General features: G+C 42.1%; 1 protein-coding gene across 1 annotated transcript in view; it reads right to left on the bottom strand.

The window, feature by feature from the left end:
- Positions 1-670: 670 nt before the first annotated feature.
- The window catches only part of LOC134357460 (mitochondrial nicotinamide adenine dinucleotide transporter SLC25A51-like), a 45,274-nt gene continuing 27,949 nt past the window's right edge, over positions 671-17,995 (bottom strand). The window contains exon 3 of the transcript XR_010020631.1: positions 671-1,237. The gene's annotated coding sequence lies outside the window, so the exon portion shown is untranslated. The remainder of the gene's footprint in view (positions 1,238-17,995) is intronic.

Raw genomic sequence — 17,995 nt, forward strand, 5'->3', positions numbered from 1 at the left:
CCTAAATTGATGCAATCCTTTGAACAATATGGTCAATTATCAGGATACAAGATCAACAAAGGTAAAACCCAATTACTTTCATATAACTATAGCCCACCAAGAGAAATTGAAAGTAGATATCCCTGGGCATGGCAAACAGAGTCTTTCAAATACTTGGGCATCATTCTGCCAAAAGATTTGGCAAAATTATCAGAATGCAATTATTTGCCTAGATATAAAAAAATTAAGGAAGATAGTCTCTGTTCAAGGATTGAATCCATTAAAATGAATATACTGCCCAGACTACTGTATCTCTTTCAGACCCTACCAATAGAGATTACCCAAAATCAATTCAATGAATGGAACAAAATGTTATCAAGGTATATATGGCAAGGTAAAATGCCTAGAGTTCATCTTAAAACTTTGCAATTAGCCAAGGAAAAGGGGAGATGGGGTCTACCTTCTCTTAGAGATTATTATTTTGCAGCACAGTTGAGAGCTGTGATATGCTAGTGCAACCCATCATATGATGCTCAATGGAAGAACATTGAAGAGAGGATACTTTCCATTCCCATACAGGCAATTTTGGCTGATAATAACCTACAAAGTTACATAAATACTACTGATAACCCATGGGTGAAATTAGATTAGATTAGATTATGAGGACACACAGTCCTCTTTTATTGTCATTTAGTAATGCATGCATTAAGAACTGATACAATGTTCCTCCAGTGTGATATCACAGAAGCAGAAGACAGACCAAGACTGAAAAACTAACAAAAACCACATAATTATAACATATAGTTATGATAGTGCAAGCAATACCGTAATTTGATACAAACATTTGTAGAAGAACAGACCATGGGCACGGTAAAAAAGAGTCCCAAAGTCTCTCGAAAGTCCCAACATCTCACGCAGACGGTAGATGGAAGAAAACTCTCCCTGCCATGAGCTTCCAGCACCGCAAATTTGCCGATGCAGCATTCTGGAAGCACCTGGCCACAGTCCGACTTTTAGTCCGTCCGAAAACTTCGAGCCCCTGACCAGCCCTCCGACACCGAGCACCATCTCTGCCGAGCGCTTTGACCCCGGCCCCGGCCGCCAGAAACAGGCAAAGCCGAGGATCTGGTGCCTTCCTTCCGGAGATTCTCAATCGCACAGTAGCAGCGGCAGTGAACCGGGCATTTCAGAAGTTTCTCCAGATGTTCCTCCGTGCTTCTCACATCCGTCTCCATCAAATCAGGATTGTGCACGGCCCCTATTTAACAAATACGATATCATTTCACCGGAGAGGCCACGCGCACCACCATCTTCTCCTCCCTCCTTTTAATGGACTCTTAAAATATGGAAAACTATTACAAAAGAATATAAACTAGAGGGAGATATTGCAATTCTTAAATGGTGTGCATATGACTCTGATTTTACCTCGAATAAACTGGATGCTAGAATTAAGGACTGGACAGCTAAAGGAATAACAGATCTTTGCAATGTAATGAAAGAAGGAAAACAGTTCAGTTTTGAAATGTTCAAAAAGAAACACTTATTAGAAAAACGAGACTTTTATCGGTATTTGCAGATGTGACATTATGGTAATAGGAGGGTGGAAAGTGCAAACAAGGCAAGTACATGTTTGATAGAACTATTTAGAAAAGCATATAATTCAGATAATGATAGTAGAATCATTTCAAGCATGTATAAGGGTTTGTCAAATCTTAGAACAGATTCAACTTCATACATTAAAACAAGAAGGAAGGAGGGATAACTATATCTGAGGAAGAATGGACAGTAATATGGAGATATCAATGGAAATGTACTAGTTCACAGAAATGAAGGGAGTTTGGGTGGAAAAACATGATAAAATACTTTATTACACCCTCTCAGAAGTTCCATTATGATAGTAACCTCCCTGTTTGCTGGAGAAATTGTGGGAATCAAAATGCAAACCGTTATCATATTTTCTGGGATTGCCCCACTATCAAATTCTATTGGAGTGGGATACACAATGCCCTACAAGACATTTTTAAATGTGAAATACCTTTAGAAAGTAAGACCATTTATTTTGGGTATATACCTCAAGAATGGATGAAAAGAGATAAATATTTAATGAATATACTGTCAGTGGCTGGTAAAAAGACCCTTACCAGGAAATGGTGATCACAGGAGAGCCCAACGTTAAACACATGGATGGAAATTACAATGGACATTTACAAAATGGAGAAGATAACAGCATTTGTTAATCATAAGTTGGAACAATTTGATTCATACTGGGAAAAATGGTTTAACTACATAACACCCCATAGGCCTGATTTTATTCTCACAAAACAATGAATATGTTGTAAAAAAAAAATCACTCTTTACTTGTACATAGTTTTTTCTTTTTGCTTATTCTTTCTTTCCTTTCTATAGGTGTATACCTCAGATAAATACTATGTGGAGATTTATGGCAAATATGAATATATGATATATATATATAGTATCTGAAATACATCTTATGGAAATGTTTGTTTGATGATGAATTTCAATAAAAAATAAATTACAAAAAAAGAAAATAATAATAGAAATGAGCTGGGCAAACAGATTTATAAAAGGGAAATGATATTTGACAATTCTAATAGAATTGCTGAGCATATATCTAACTAAACTGATAATGGTGATCCAGTAGATCGAGTGTAATCTTGTGGAAGTCTCTGCCCAGGAAAGTTGTGGAGACTCAGCTGCTCAGTACATTCAAGATAGACACTGATGAACTTGTAGATATTAAGGAAATATTTTTTTGATAGCCTGCTGGCATTGGTAATCTGAAAGGATGTAAACTCAGTTATAATCCATCAGCAGAGACCTCACTGCACAGGTTTCCTATAGAACCTTTCTTGCCTTTCAGATGCCATAAAATGATTACAGCCAACAAGCACTACTGAAGTAACGCCAGTGTTTAATGAAGAAAACCCGAGAACCAATATACACAAAGAAAGATCCCCTAATCAACAATGAGGGGATGATTGAATTAAGCTGAAATCCTGCAAGGTATTTAGGAGGATTTCCTTTCTCTTTGAATAGTGCCATGGGATTTCTTACACCCTCAAGAAAGTTAACAGAGTATCATTGTAATGCTTCATCCAAAAGGCACCATCCGTGATACTGCAGTATTATGTATTTCTGTCCCTGAATTTAGATTTGAATCTACACCCTGGCCTAACTGCAGGTGCTACAACCGAGTTTATTTCTCTGAACTGCAGATATAGTGTTCCTATGTCATCCCTGGCCGATGGCGCATTGGCATCAGCTCTGGACTGCGGAGCAAAGGTTCCCGAGTTCAAATCCAAGTCGGGCCACCAGAGCACGCTTTCCACCTGTGCTGGGTTGAGCATCGAGCTAGCCACTCGGCCTCATAATAAACTAAGGGTCAAGTCAGGAATGTTCATATTGTGACCCGGTTAATCCACGCGCCAGACAAGAATGGCTGACTGTCTGGTGTGACACAATTTTTAAAAAAAATCAATCCCTGGATCTAAATTCCAGACCCAAACCAATAGCAAAGTTGGACTGTGGCAGTTCAAGTACATGGCTGACCATCAGCTTCTGTAGCAGTTAGGAACGGGCAACAACCGGATCTCAAAGTTGTAATTATAAATTAGTGTTAAGTGCTGAATTCATTCAGCACCCTTTACATTTGATCAACATAGTAAACTGTGCCAGCTGGTGGAATATTTAATAAAATCATTCTTATTTCTCCTAAAGCTGTACTCACTCTACAAGAACAAATCAAAGTTTTGTTACACAGTGCAATTAAGTACCTCTATTATGAAACAATGTTAAATGTCTGGTTTTGTAACAACACTGAATAAGACATGAAGATTCAAACAGGGTCGGGAAAAACTGCATTCCAAGACATTTTAGTCCATGGCATCACAAGGATTCCTGAGTATATGGTATCTCACACCCAGTCTCCCAAGTACATGAATACTTTGTGCTTGTAGTTACCACTGAGAAGGGCATGGAAATTTATGAGTTGAGGCAAGAGGACATGTCCAGAAAGCATATTGACATTATGAAAGAGGTGGAATTGGCAGTGCTGAAGCATATGAAAGTGGATAAATCCCTGAACCCTGACCAGGTGTATCTTAGGACATTGTAGGAAACAAATGGAAGAAACAGCTGGACCCTGGCAGAGATTTCTTTCACATCCAGCCATCACTTTCTTCAGTCAGGATTTAACATCAGTTAATTTGGTTATTATCAGATTACTATTCGTTGCATCTTGCCATGGGCAAAATGGCCAATGTTTACAAATAGTAAAACAGTAAGAATACCTCACTAGCAACAAAGCAACTTGGAATGGCCCAAAGTCATGAGAGGAGTTCCCTGTCATTCCTTTCATATTTCTGTTCCACTGTCTACATGTCAGCACCCAACCTTATTTATATTTAAGATAAATTTGGAGAGATACATGGATGAGAGAGGTATGGACAGGTAGGTGGGTTAAAGTGCTTGTTTCTGTGCTCTACAGCTCTATGACTATGACACTGTCAATGCTCAAACCACTCATCCTCTTTAGTGCTAACAACCAGCCGGTTCCAGGACAATGCAATTAATTGTGTCTTAATCTTCTTACCCAATTCAGCAATGAAAGGTAAAGGAGTTAAACATTATAATTCGGATATCCTTCATTTCAAAGGAAATTATTCACTAACTCAGTATTGTTTATTGGCATTTCCAGTACACAAGTCTACAGGAGAATGAAATAACTGTTACTCCAGATCCGGTGCAGCACAAAGAAAACACAATGAGATAAAGAACGTAATAATTAAAAAAACATCGTACATATAAATACATAAGGTAACTTATATACTGTACATAGACTGATTGCATATCTATTAGGTGACACTAAGCACAGGAGTGTCTGTACACAAGGTGACTCTGATAGGAAATGATAAAGTATTGGTGGTGGAGGGTGTGGAGGTGTGGAGGGGTGGGTTGGTTGTTGGTGGTTGGAGATGTTGATCAGCCTGACTGCTTGGGGAAAGGAACTGTTTTTGAGTCTAGTGGTCCTGCCATGGATGCTACATAGCCTCCTTCCTGCTGGGAGTGGGATAAACAGACCATGAGAAGGGTGAATGGGATTCTTCATGATGTTATTTGGTCTTTTTCTGGCACCCCTCTGTATAGAGTATGTCCTTGATGGTGAGCAGACTGGTACCAGTGATGCATTGGGCAGTTTTGACTAACCATAGTAGAGCCCCTTGTCCACTGCAGTGCAGTTTCCGTACCAAGCAGTGATACAGCGTGTTAGGATGCTCTCTACTATGCATCTGTAGAAGGTCATGAGTATTAATGTGCATAGTCCAGCTCTCTTCAGCCTCCTCTGAAAGTAGAGGCATTGGTGGACTTTCCTTATTGTGTAGGATGTGTTCTGGGACCATGAGAGTTTATGTCTGATGTGCACTCCCAGGAGTTTGAAACAGCTCGCAGTTTCCACTGTGTTGCTGCCAATGTATAGAGGGACGTGAGTGGCGTGAGTTCTCCTGAAGTTGATAACCATCTCCTTTGTCTTGCTGACATTGAGGAAGAGGTTATTTCCCTGGCGTCAGGCCTCAAGCTCGTCCACCTCCTCTCTGCAGGCCGTCTCATCGTTGTTGGTGATGAGCCCCACCGCTGGCATGTCATCAGCAAACTTGACAATGTGATTATTTGGGTGTTTGGCCATGCGGAACGTTTTACATAGTTTTAACATAGACACATAGAAACATAGAAAATAGGTGCAGGAGTAGGCCATTCGGCCCTTCGAGCCTGCACCGCCATTTATTATGATCATGGCTGATCATCCAACTCAGGACCCTGCACCAGCCTTCCCTCCATACCCCCGATTCCCGTAGCCACAAGGGCCATATCTAACACCTTCTTAAATAGAGCCAATGAACTGGCCTCAACTGTTTCCTGCGGCGGAGAATTCCACAGATTCACCACTCTCTGTGTGAAGAAGTTTTTCCTAATCTCAGTCCTAAAAGGCTTCCCCTTTATCCTCAAACTGTGACCCCTTGTTCTGGACTTCCCCAACATCGGGAACAATCTTCCTGCATCTAGCCTGTCCAATCCCTTTAGGATTTTATACGTTTCAATCAGATCCCCCCTCAATCTTCTAAATTCCAACGAGTACAAGCCCAGTTCATCCAGTCTTTCTCCATATGAAAGTCCTGCCATCCCAGGAATCAATCTGGTGAACCTTCTTTGTACTCCCTCTAAGGCAAGGATGTCTTTCCTCAGATTAGGGGACCAAAACTGCACACAATACTCCAGGTGTGGTCTCACCAAGGCCTTGTACAACTGCAGTAGTACCTCCCTGCTCCTGTACTTGAATCCTCTCACTATAAATGCCAGCATACCATTTGTCTTTTTCACCGCCTGCTGTACCTGCATGCCCACTTTCAATGACTGGTGTATAATGACACCCAGGTCTCGTTGCACCTCCCCTTTTCCTAATCGGCCACCATTCAGATAATAATCTGTTTTCCTATTTTTGCCACCAAAGTGGATAACTTCACATTTATCCACATTAAATGCCATCTGCCATGAATTTGCCCACTCACCCAACCTATCCAAGTCACTCTGCATCCTCTTAGCGTCCTCCTCACAGCTAACACTGCCACCCAGCTTCGTGTCATCCCCAAACTTGGAGATGCTGCATTTAATTCCCTCATCCAAGTCATTAATATATATTGTAAACAACTAGGGTCCCAGCACTGAGCCTTGCGGTACCCCACTAGTCACCGCCTGCCATTCTGAAAAGGTCCCGTTTATTCCCACTCTTTGCTTCCTGTCTGCTAACCAATTCTCCACCCACACCAATACCTTACCCCCAATACCGTGTGCTTTAAGTTTGCACACTACTCTCCTGTATGGGACCTTGTCAAAAGCCTTTTGAAAATCCAAATATACCACATCCACTGGTTCTCCCCTATCCACTCTACTAGTTACATCCTCAAAAAATTCTATGAGATTCGTCAGACATGATTTTCCTTTCACAAATCCATGCTGACTTTGTCCGATCATTTCACCGCTTTCCAAATGTGCTGTTATCACATCTTTGATAACTGACTCCAGCAGTTTCCCCACCACCGACGTTAGGCTAACCGGTCTATAATTCCCCGGTTTCTCTCTCCCTCCTTTTTTAAAAAGTGGAGTTACATTAGCCACCCTCCAATCCTCAGGAACTAGTCCAGAATCTAATGAGTTTTGAAAAATTATCACTAATGCATCCACTATTTCTTGGGCTACTTCCTTAAGCACTCTAGGATGCAGACCATCTGGCCCTGGGGATTTATCTGCCTTCAATCCCTTCAATTTACCTAACACCACTTCCCTACTAACATGTATTTCGCTCAGTTCCTCCATCTCACTGGACCCTCTGTCCCCTACTATTTCTGAAAGATTATTTATGTCCTCCTTAGTGAAGACAGAACCAAAGTAATTATTCAATTGGTCTGCCATGTCCTTGCTCCCCATAATCAATTCACCTCTTTCTGTCTGCAGGGGACCTACATTTGTCTTTACCAGTCTTTTCCTTTTTAGATATCTATAAAATCTTTTACAGTCCGTTTTTATGTTCCCTGCCAGTTTTCTCTCATAATCTTTTTTCCCCTTCCTAATTAAGCCCTTTGTCCTCCTCTGCTGAACTCTGAATTTCTCCCAGTCCTCAGGTGAGCCACTTCCTCTGGCTAATTTGTATGCTTCTTCTTTGGAATTGATACTATCCCTAATTTCTCTTGTCAGCCACGGGTGCACTACCTTCCTTGATTTATTCTTTTGCCAAACTGGGATGAACAATTGTTGTAGTTCATCCATGCAACCGTTAAATGCTTGCCATTGTATATCCACCGTCAATCCTTTAAGTGTCATTTGCCAGTCTATCTTAGCTAATTCACGTCTCATACCTTCAAAGTTACCCCTCTTTAAGTTCAGAACCTTTGTTTCTGAATTAACTATGTCACTCTCCATCTTAATGAAGAATTCCACCATATTATGGTCACTCTTACCCAAGGGGCCTCTCACGACAAGATCGCTAATTAACCCTTCCTCATTGCTCATTTAGATGACATGCTGAATCTGTGCAAACTTCCAAGAAAGTACAGGTGCTGTTGTGCCTTCTTTGTGATTGCAGAAGATACAGAATTAATGTTTTAGGTCAATCGCTCTTTTAAAGATCTTTTCTCCCCACCACCACTAAATTAGGATTAATTCTGACCTTTTGATCAGATACTGATGCAATTACACTAACAGCTATACTTCATTAGAAGCTTGAGGAGATTTGGTATGTCATGAAAGACTCTAGAAAATTTCTACAGATGTACAGTAGAGAACATTCTGACTGGTTGCAAAACCACCTGATATGGAGGCTCCATTGCACAGAATCAAAAAGCTGCAAAGGCTTTTAGACTTAACCAGATCCATCATGGGGACTAGCCTCCCCAGCATCAAGAACATCTTCAAAAGGAGTGCCACAGAAAGGCAGCACTCATCATTAGAAACCTCTCCTCATTACTAATATAGGGAAGGAGGTAGAGGAACCTGAAGGTACACACTCAATGTTTTAGGAACAACTTCTTCCTCCTCCACCATCAGATTTCTGAACGGTCCATGAATTCATGAACACTACCTCATAGGGGTTCAGATTTCTGAATAACCGAGTCCTCTTCTGGGGCAGGTGTAACCTGTACAAAAGGGACAGGTTGCACTTGAATCCAAGGGGGACCAATATTCTTGCAGACAGATTTACTAGAGCTGTTAGGAGTGGTTTAAACTAATATGGCAGGGGGATGAGAACCAGTATGATAGAACTGAGGACGAGGCAGCAGGTTTACAAGCAAATGATGGGTGTAACATGAATGAAAGGAAGGACAAGCCAATGACTGGGTACAAATGCAGACAAAGAGTTAAATTGTACCAGAGGCAAAATTCAAAAGGGCAAAGAATGCAGCACTGAAGGTGCTGCATTTAAATATGCATAGCATTTGAAATAAGGTGGATGAATTCATGGCACAATTGTTGCTGTTCGTCCATCGTACATCAATGAGGACCTCGACACCATTATTGATGGTGTCAAGACTAGCGCGTGACTTGGATTTAAGTGAGGGAGAGTTGCGCAGCGTCAGCCTCACTCTCTCTTCCCAATTCCCATCTGGATCCAGTGGCAAGACAGAGTCAAGACGGCTGGAGATGGGACTAGGCGCAGTGGATGACCAGGACGTCTTCTGTGTCTTGTCCTGCTCTACACGTTCCACGACGCTTGCAGAGACCGCCGCCTTGACCGTTGGACCTTCCATTGGTCTCGTCCGCTCAATCCGCCAGAGTCTGTTTTCACGTGCTGGGATAGGCAACTCCCTATCTCATCGAGGGTTTGAGACCCGTCAGCTACCCTCACCTGGTTTAGCCGGCTTGTCGAAGCCGCTGTCACATGCAAACAGCTACAGGGAGCCACAGGTGAGAGCTGAGTGCCAGGTGGGGACCAAAGGTGGACTAACCGCCTTGAAAAGGACGCGACTTGTTACCCCACCAGAGGTGCTACCCCTCCCTGACACCCCATTCACCCCAATTAGAGATTAGAGATTGGCGCAATTAGAGATTGGACAGTATGACATTGTGGGCATCATCGAGTTGCAGCTGAGAGGAGGCCATAGTTGGGAGCTTAATATCAAAGGATATACTTTGTATTGAAAGGACAGGCAGGAAGACATAAGCAGTCGTGTGGCTCTGTTGGTAAGAGATGAAATTACATCTTTAGGAAGAGGTGACATAGGGCCAGAGAATGTTGAATCTTTGTGGGTGTTGTTAAGAAACTGCAAGGGTTAAAAAACCATTACGGGAATCATATATAGGCCTCCAAAAAGTAGCCAAGATGTGGAGTTGAGATTGCAAAGGGAACTGGAAAGGGCATGTAATAAGGGTAATGTCACAATTGTAATGGGGGACTTCAATATGCAAGGGGATTGGGAAAATCAGGTTGGTGTCAGATCGCGAAAGAAATTTGTTGAATGCCTGTGAGATCACTTTTAGAGCAGCTTGCACTTAAGCCTACTAGAGAAAAGGCTATCGTAGATTGGGTGTTGTGTAATAACCCAGATCTTATTAGTCAGCCTAACAAAGGAACCCTCAGGAGACATTGACCATAATATGATTGAATTCATACTGCAATTTAAGAGAGTCACATGTATCAGTATCACAATGGAATAAAGGCAATTACAGAGACATGAGAGAGGCACTTCCCCAGGTGGATTAGAGGAGGACACTGACAGGAATGATGGCAGAGCAGAGGTGGCTGAAGTTTCTAGGAATAGTTCGCAAGGCGCAGGATAGATATTTACCACAGAAGTAGTTGTTCTCAAATGGCAGGGGTAGGCCACTGTGGCTGACAAGGAAAGTTAACAACTACATAAAAGTCAAGGAAAGGGCATATAAGGTAGCAGAAGTGAGTGGGAAGTTGGATGATTGGAAAGCTTTTAAAATCCAACAAAAGGCAACTAAAAAGCTATAAGGAAAAAGATGAAATATGAGGGCAAACTAGCGAATATAAAGCAGGATACTAAAAAATTTTTTCAGTTATGTAAAGAGTGGCAGGGGGGTGGCGAGAGATGATATTGGACTACTGGAAAATGATGCTGGTGAGATAGTAATGGGGAACAAAGAAATGGCAGATGAACTTAATGTGTACTTTACATCAGGCTTCACTGTGCAAGTCTGCCAGAGATCCCTGAGTATCAGGCAGCAGGAATGAGTGCCTTTGCTATTACAAAGGAAAGAGTGCTACGCAAACTCAAAGGTCTTAAGGTCATCTGCAGAGAGATTCATTCTGGCATGGTCCCAGAGGACTGGGAAATTGTAAATGTCACTCCACTCTTTAAGAAGGGAGGAAGGAAAAGAAATTATAGGCCAGTTAGCCTAACCTCAGTGGTTGGGAAAGTGTTGGAGTCTATTATTAAGGATGAGGCTTCAAGGTACTTGGAGACTAATGACAAAATATGTCAAAGTCAGCATGGTTTCTGTAAATGGAAACCTTGCCTGACAAATAACCATAACAGCATGGAAACAGGCCAACTCGGCCCTTCTAGTCCGTGCCGAACTCTTACTCTCACCTAGTCCCATCAACCTGCACTCAGCCCATAACCCTCCATTCCTTTCCTGTCCATATAGCTATCCAATTTAACTTTAAATGACAACATCGAACCTGCCTCAACCACTTCTGCTGGAAGCTCGTTCCACACAGCTATCACTCTCTGAGTAAAGAAGTTCTCCCTCATGTTACCCCTAAACTTTTGCCTTTTAACTCTCAACTCATCTCCTCTTATTTGAATCTCCCCCATTCTCAATGGAAAAAGCCTATCTACATCAACTCTATCAATCCCCCTCATAATTTTAAACACCTCTATCAAGTCCCCCCTTAACCTTCTACGCGCCAAAGAATAAAGACCTAACTTGTTTAACCTTTCTCTGTAACTTAGGAGATGAAACCCAGGCAACATTTTAGTAAACCTCCTCTGTACTCTCTCAATTTTATTGACATCTTTCCTATAATTCGGTGACCAGAACTGTATACAATACTCCAAATTTGGCCTTACCAATGCCTTATACAATTTCAACATTACATCCCAACTCCTATACTCAATGCTCTGATTAATAAAGGCCAGCATACCAAAAGCTTTCTTCACCACCCTATTCACATGAGATTCCACCTTCAGGGAACTATGCACCATTATTCCTAGATCCCTCTGTTCTACAGCATTCTTCAATGCCCTACCATTTACCATGTATGTCCTATTTTGATTAGTCCTGCCAAAATGTATCACCTTACATTTTTCAGCATTAAACTCCACCTGCCATCTTTCAGCCCACTCTTCTAACTGGCCTAAATCTCTCTGCAAGCTTTGAAAACCTACTTCATTATCCACAACACCACCTATCTTATACTTACCACCTGTCTTATACTCACCAACTATCTGCATACTTACTAATCCAATTTACCACCCCATCATCCAGATCATTATATATATGTGCTATCTATAGATCTATATATGTTCTTCGAGGAAGTAACAAGCAGAGTGGACAAAGGAGAGACAGTGCATGTAATTTACTTGGATTTTCAGAAAGCATTTGATAAGATACCGCACAAGGCTGCTTAACAAGTTCAAATCCTAGTGTTACAGGAAAGATACAGGCATGAATAGAGGAATGGCTGGCAGGCAGGAGGCAGCAAGTGGGAATGGGAATAAAAGGGGCCTTTTTTGGTTGGCTGCCAGTGACTAGTGGTGTTCCTCAGGGATCAGTGTTGGGACTGCTACTTTTCACATTGTGTTTCAGTAATTTAGTATTGGAATTGATGGCTTTGTGGTAAAGTTTGCAGATAATATGCAGATGGGTGGACAGGTAGTTAGTGCTGAGGAAGCAACGCGATTGCAGCAGAACTTAAGACAAATTGGAAGAATGGGTAAAAAAGTGGCAGATGGAATACAGTGTTGGGAAATGTATGATAATGCATTTTGGTGAAAGACCACAAGACAAAGGAGCAGTAGTCCATTCGGCCCATCGAGTCTGCTCCACCATTTTATCATGAGCTGATCCATTTTCTCCTATTTAGTCCCACTCCCCTGCCTTCTCACCATAACCTTTGATGCCCTGGCTACTCAGATACCTATCAATCTCTGCCTTAAATATACCCAATGACTTGGCCTCCACTGCTGCCCATGGCAACAAATTCCATAGATTCACCACCCTCTGACTAAAAAAATTTCTTCGCATTTCTGTTCTGAAAGGGTGCCCTTCAATCCTTAAGTCATGCCCTCTCATACTAGACTCCCCCATCATGGGAAACAACTTTGCCACATCCACTCTGTCAATGCCTTTTAACATTCGAAATGTTTCTATGAGGTCTCCCCTCATTCTTCTAAACTCCAAGGAATACAGTCCAAGAGCAGACAAATGTTCCTCATATGTTAACACTCTCATTCCCGGAATCACTCTAGTGAATCTTCTCTGTACCCTCTCCAACATCCTTTCTTAAATAAGGAGACCAAAACTGCCCACAGTACTCCAAGTGAGGTCTCACCAAGTGCCTTATAGAGCCTCAACATCACATCCCTGCTCCTATACTCTATTCCTCTAGAAGTGAATGCCAACATTGCATTCACCTTCTTCACTACTGACTCAACCTGGAGGTTAACTTTAAGGGTATCCTGTACGAGGACTCCCAAGTCCCGTTGCATCTCAGAACTTTGAATTCTTTCCCTATTTAAATAATAGTCTGCCTGTTTATTTTTTCTGCCAAAGTGTATAACCATACACTTTCCAACATTGTACTTCATTTGCCACTTCTCTGCCCATTCTTCCAATCTATCCAAGTCTCTCTGCAGACTCTCCGTTTCCTCAGCACTACCAGCCCCTCCACCTATCTTCGTATCGTCAGCAAACTTAGTCACAAAGCCATCTATTCCATAATACAAATCGTTGATGTACAATGTAATAAGAAGCGGCCCCAACACTGACCCCTGCGGAACACCACTGGTAACCGGCAGCCAACCAGAGTAGGATCCCTTTATTCCCACTCTCTGTTTCCTGCCAATCAGCCAACGCTCTATCCACGTATGTAACTTTCCCGTAATTCCATGGGCTCTTATCTTGTTAAGTAGCCTCATGTGTGGCACCTTGTCAAAGGCCTTCTGAAAATCCAAATACACAACATCCACTGCATCTCCCTTGTCTAGTCTACTGGTAATTTCCTCAAAAAATTGTAATAGGTTTGTCAGGCAGGATTTTCCTTTAAGGAATCCATGCTGAGTTCTGCCTATCTTGTCATATGCCTCCAGGTACTCTGTAACCTCATCCTCGACAATCGACTCCAACAACTTCCCAACCACTGATGTCAAGCTAACAGGTCTATAATTTCCTTTTTGCTTCCTTGCCCCCTTCTTAAAAAGCGGAGTGACATTTGCAATCTTCCAGTCCTCCAGAATTATGCCAGAATCTATCGACTTTTGAAAGATCATCGCTAATGCCTCCACAATCTCCACAGCTACTTTCTTCAGAACACGAGGGTGCATTCAATCTGGTCCAGGAGATTTATCTACCTTTAGCTTATTTAGCTTCCAGAGCACTTTCTCTGTCGTAATTGTGACTGTGCACACTTCTCTTCCCTGCCACCCTTGAGTGTCCAGTATACTGCTGTCTTCCTCAGTGAAGACTGATCCAACATACTTGTTCAGTTCCTCTGCCATCTCCTCATCTCCCATTACAATTTCTCCAGCATCATTTTCTATCGTTCCTATATCTACTCTCACCTGTCTTTCACTCTTTATATACTTGAAAAAGCTTTTAGCATCCTCTTCGATATTATTTGCTAGCTTCCTTTCATAGTTAATCTTTTCTCTCTTAATAACATTCTTGGTTTCCTTTTGTAAGGTTTTTAAAAACTTCCCAATCCTCTCTCTTCCCACTAATTTTTGCTTCCTTGTATGCCCTCTTTTGCTTTAACTTTGGCTTTGACTTCTTGTGTCAACCATGGTTGCATCCTTTTTCCACTCGAAAATTTCTTCTTTTTTGGAATATACCTGTCTTGCACATTCCTCATTTCTCACATAAACTCCAGCCACTGCTGCTCTGCTGTCCTTCCCGCCAGTGTCTCTTTCCAGTCAACTTTGGCCAGTTCCTCTCTCATACCACTGTAATTTCCTTTACTCCACTGAAATACCGACACATCAGATTTCAGCTTCTCTTTTTCTAATTTCACAGCGAACTCAATCATGTTATGATCACTGCCTCCTAAGGGTTCCTTCACCTCAATCTCTCCAATCACCTCTGGTTCATTACACAATACCCAATCCAGTACAGCCGATCCCCTAGTGGGCTCAACAACAAGCTGTTCTAAAAAGCCATCTCGCAGACATTCTACAAATTCTCTCTCTTGAGATCCAGTGCTGACCTGATTTTCCCAATCTACTCACATGTTAAAATCCCCCACAATTATCATAACACTGCCCTTCTAACAAGCCTTTTCTATTTCCAGTTGTAATTTGTAGTCCACATCCCTGCAGCTGTTTGGAGGCCTATAAATAACTGCCATCAGGGTCCTTTTACCCCTGCTATTTCTTAGCTCAATCCATAAAGATTCTGCACCTTCCGATCCTATATCACAACAGTGCGGACTATTATTGAAATGGGGAGAAAATTCAAACCTCAGAGGTGCAAAGGGACTTAGGAGTCTGAGTGCAAGATGCCCAGGTTAATTTACAGGTTGAGCCTGTGGTAAAGGCAGCAAATGCAATGTTGACATTTTATTTCAAGGAGGATAGAATATAAAAGTAGGGAGATAATGTTGAGCCTTTATAAGACATTAGTCAGGCCGCACTTGAGTATTGTCAACAGTTTTGGGCCCCATATCTCAGAAAGGGTGTGTTGACATTGGAGAGAGTTCAGAGAGGGTTCATGAGGATGATTCCGGGAATGAAGGGATTAACATATGAGGAGCATTTGGCAGCTTTGGGCCTGTACTCACTGGAGTTTAAAAGAATGTTGGGGGGGGGGGGGGTGATCTCATTGAAACCTACCGAATGTTGTAAGGACTAGGTATGGTGGATGTGGAGAGGATGTTTTCCAGAGTAGAGGTGTCCAGAACTAGAGGGCACAGCCTCAAAATTGAGAGGCGAACTTTTAGAACAGAGGTAAGGAGGAAATTTTTTTAAGCCAGAAAGTAGTGATCTGTGGAATGCTCTGACACAGAGGCCAACTCTGTAGGGATATTTGAAGTGAAAATTGACTGCTTCCTGATCAGTCAGGGCATGAAAGGATATGGTGAGAAAGCAGGTGTGTGGGGTTGAATGGGATCCGGTAGCAGCCATGATGAAATGGCGGAGCAGACTTGATGGGCTGAATGGCCTAATTCTGGTATTGTGTCTTATGATCTTACTTTGCGCTTTTTTTTTGCACTTTTGACCCTGCTGCACTGCCCAGCAACCTACTTATTTAACACAGGACAACTTACAATGACAAATTAACCTACTAACCAGGATGCTTTTGGAAGGTGAGAGGAAACCAGGGAACCCAAAGGAAACGCATGCATTCACGGGAGAATATACAAACACATTATATATGGCACCAGAATCGAACTCGGAACCACCTCGAGCTGCAATAGCATCAAGCTAATTACTACACTACTGTGGTGCCTCTAAAGCCTTTCTTCTAGGGGAATCGTTACCCCTCATAATTTTGTACTATTCTGTCCCCCAAGGAAGCCAAGCAGAACAAATTGTGCAACACACATAAAAATTGCTGGTGAATGCAGCAGGCCAGGCAGCATCTATAGGAAGAGGCACCATCGACATTTCGGGCCTGAAACGTCCACTGTACCTCTTCCTATTGATGCTGCCTGGCCTGCTGCGTTCACCAGCAACTTTTATGTGTGTTGCTTGAAATTCCAGCATCTGCAGATTTCCTTGTGTTTGCGAGAACAAATTGTGTCTCGTTTTGAAACTGGAAATGCTTCATCTCAGCCATCTTCCTGGCAAATCCCTTCTATATCCTCTCTAGTTCAATCACATCCTTCCCACAGTATGCCAGTAACAACTGCAGACAATACTGCAGCTGTTGACAAACTTTATTTTATAAAGGTAAACCATTTTGTCCTTCTTAAATTCTGTGCTGGAATTAATTAAGGTAAATATTCCATGATCCAGCTTCACCAGCTTATCTAGCCATATTGCCACCTTCAAAGATCCTTGGATTTGAATACTGAGGTCTCTGTTCCTCAATACTCCTTGGAACCTTATCGGTCATTGTGCATTGCTTGCCTTGTACATAACAGCATTAAATTCTATCTGTTATTGCTCCTTCAGCACCTCCTCTCCTCACTGCCAACATCACTATCGCTTTTCATGCCATCCATAGACTTACTATTCCTACATTTCTGTCCAAATTTTTGATGTCTATATCAAGTAGTACTTACAGTATGACAGCACCTACCCTGTGGTATATCATTAAACACATGAACCACGAACAGCTTCTACAAAGATAATTTTCTATCCAGTTTGCCAAATTGCCCTGGATCCCGAGGCTCCAACCTTTTGGACAAGTCTCCCATCTGGGAGTCTTGCAAAGACCTTACAGAAAGCTGAACAGAGTACACATTCACCTCATTAACACACTTATCTCTTTGAAAATTTCATCCAAACTGCTCAGATAGGATGTCTTCCTAACAAATCTGTGCAATCTTTCATTAATTCCTACCCATACAAGTCAAAAATAAATTCTGATCCATAATTTTTTTCCCCAACATCCTAACACTAATCATGAATGGCTACCTGGCTACCCTTCCTGAGTAAAAGATACAATTACTATCCCTTGTCATCTGGCACCACAGTGATTAGTGAAATTTTTAAAAAGACTGTCAGCACCCCAGCAGCTTTCTCCTTTGCCTTTTGTAGCAGCCAGAGACATAACTCATCTAGCTCTGGGGATTTATCCATCTACAAGTCCAGTGGTTCACTTTTGAAAGTCAGAATGGTGTGGCAAGGGACCGCATAAATGAGAGTTGTGCCCTGAGAAACACTGATAGTTCCAACATCCTGAGTGGGTCAGAATTGTAAAGGGTGGCAATTGAACTGATATGTATACGGGATGGGTTGGAGCTGGAGGCATTTGTATACAAGAGAAGAAGGGAAAGAGAAACCACTGCAGATGAGCACGCGATGAAAGAAAATCCTGCTGGAGAGCACAAGAACTCCTCCAGGAAGGCAAGTGCTAGTGAATTCAACAGTAAATGTCAACGCAGAAAGATGCTGGAAAATTGAAGTACCAACACAGCAGGTTAGACCACTTTTGACAAAGTGGAAATGCTAACTCAGTTTCTCTACATTTGTGGGCTGATGAGCAATCTTACGATCCTAGTTTTTATCAATAACAGCTCGGCATTCAGCACCAGTACCACTAACCAAGTTTCCAAACCTGGGCCTCTGTACTTGCCTCTGCAACTGGATTCTTGACT

This window comes from Mobula hypostoma, chromosome 16 (genome assembly GCF_963921235.1).
Source record: "Mobula hypostoma chromosome 16, sMobHyp1.1, whole genome shotgun sequence".
Taxonomy (NCBI): Eukaryota; Metazoa; Chordata; class Chondrichthyes; order Myliobatiformes; family Myliobatidae; genus Mobula; species Mobula hypostoma.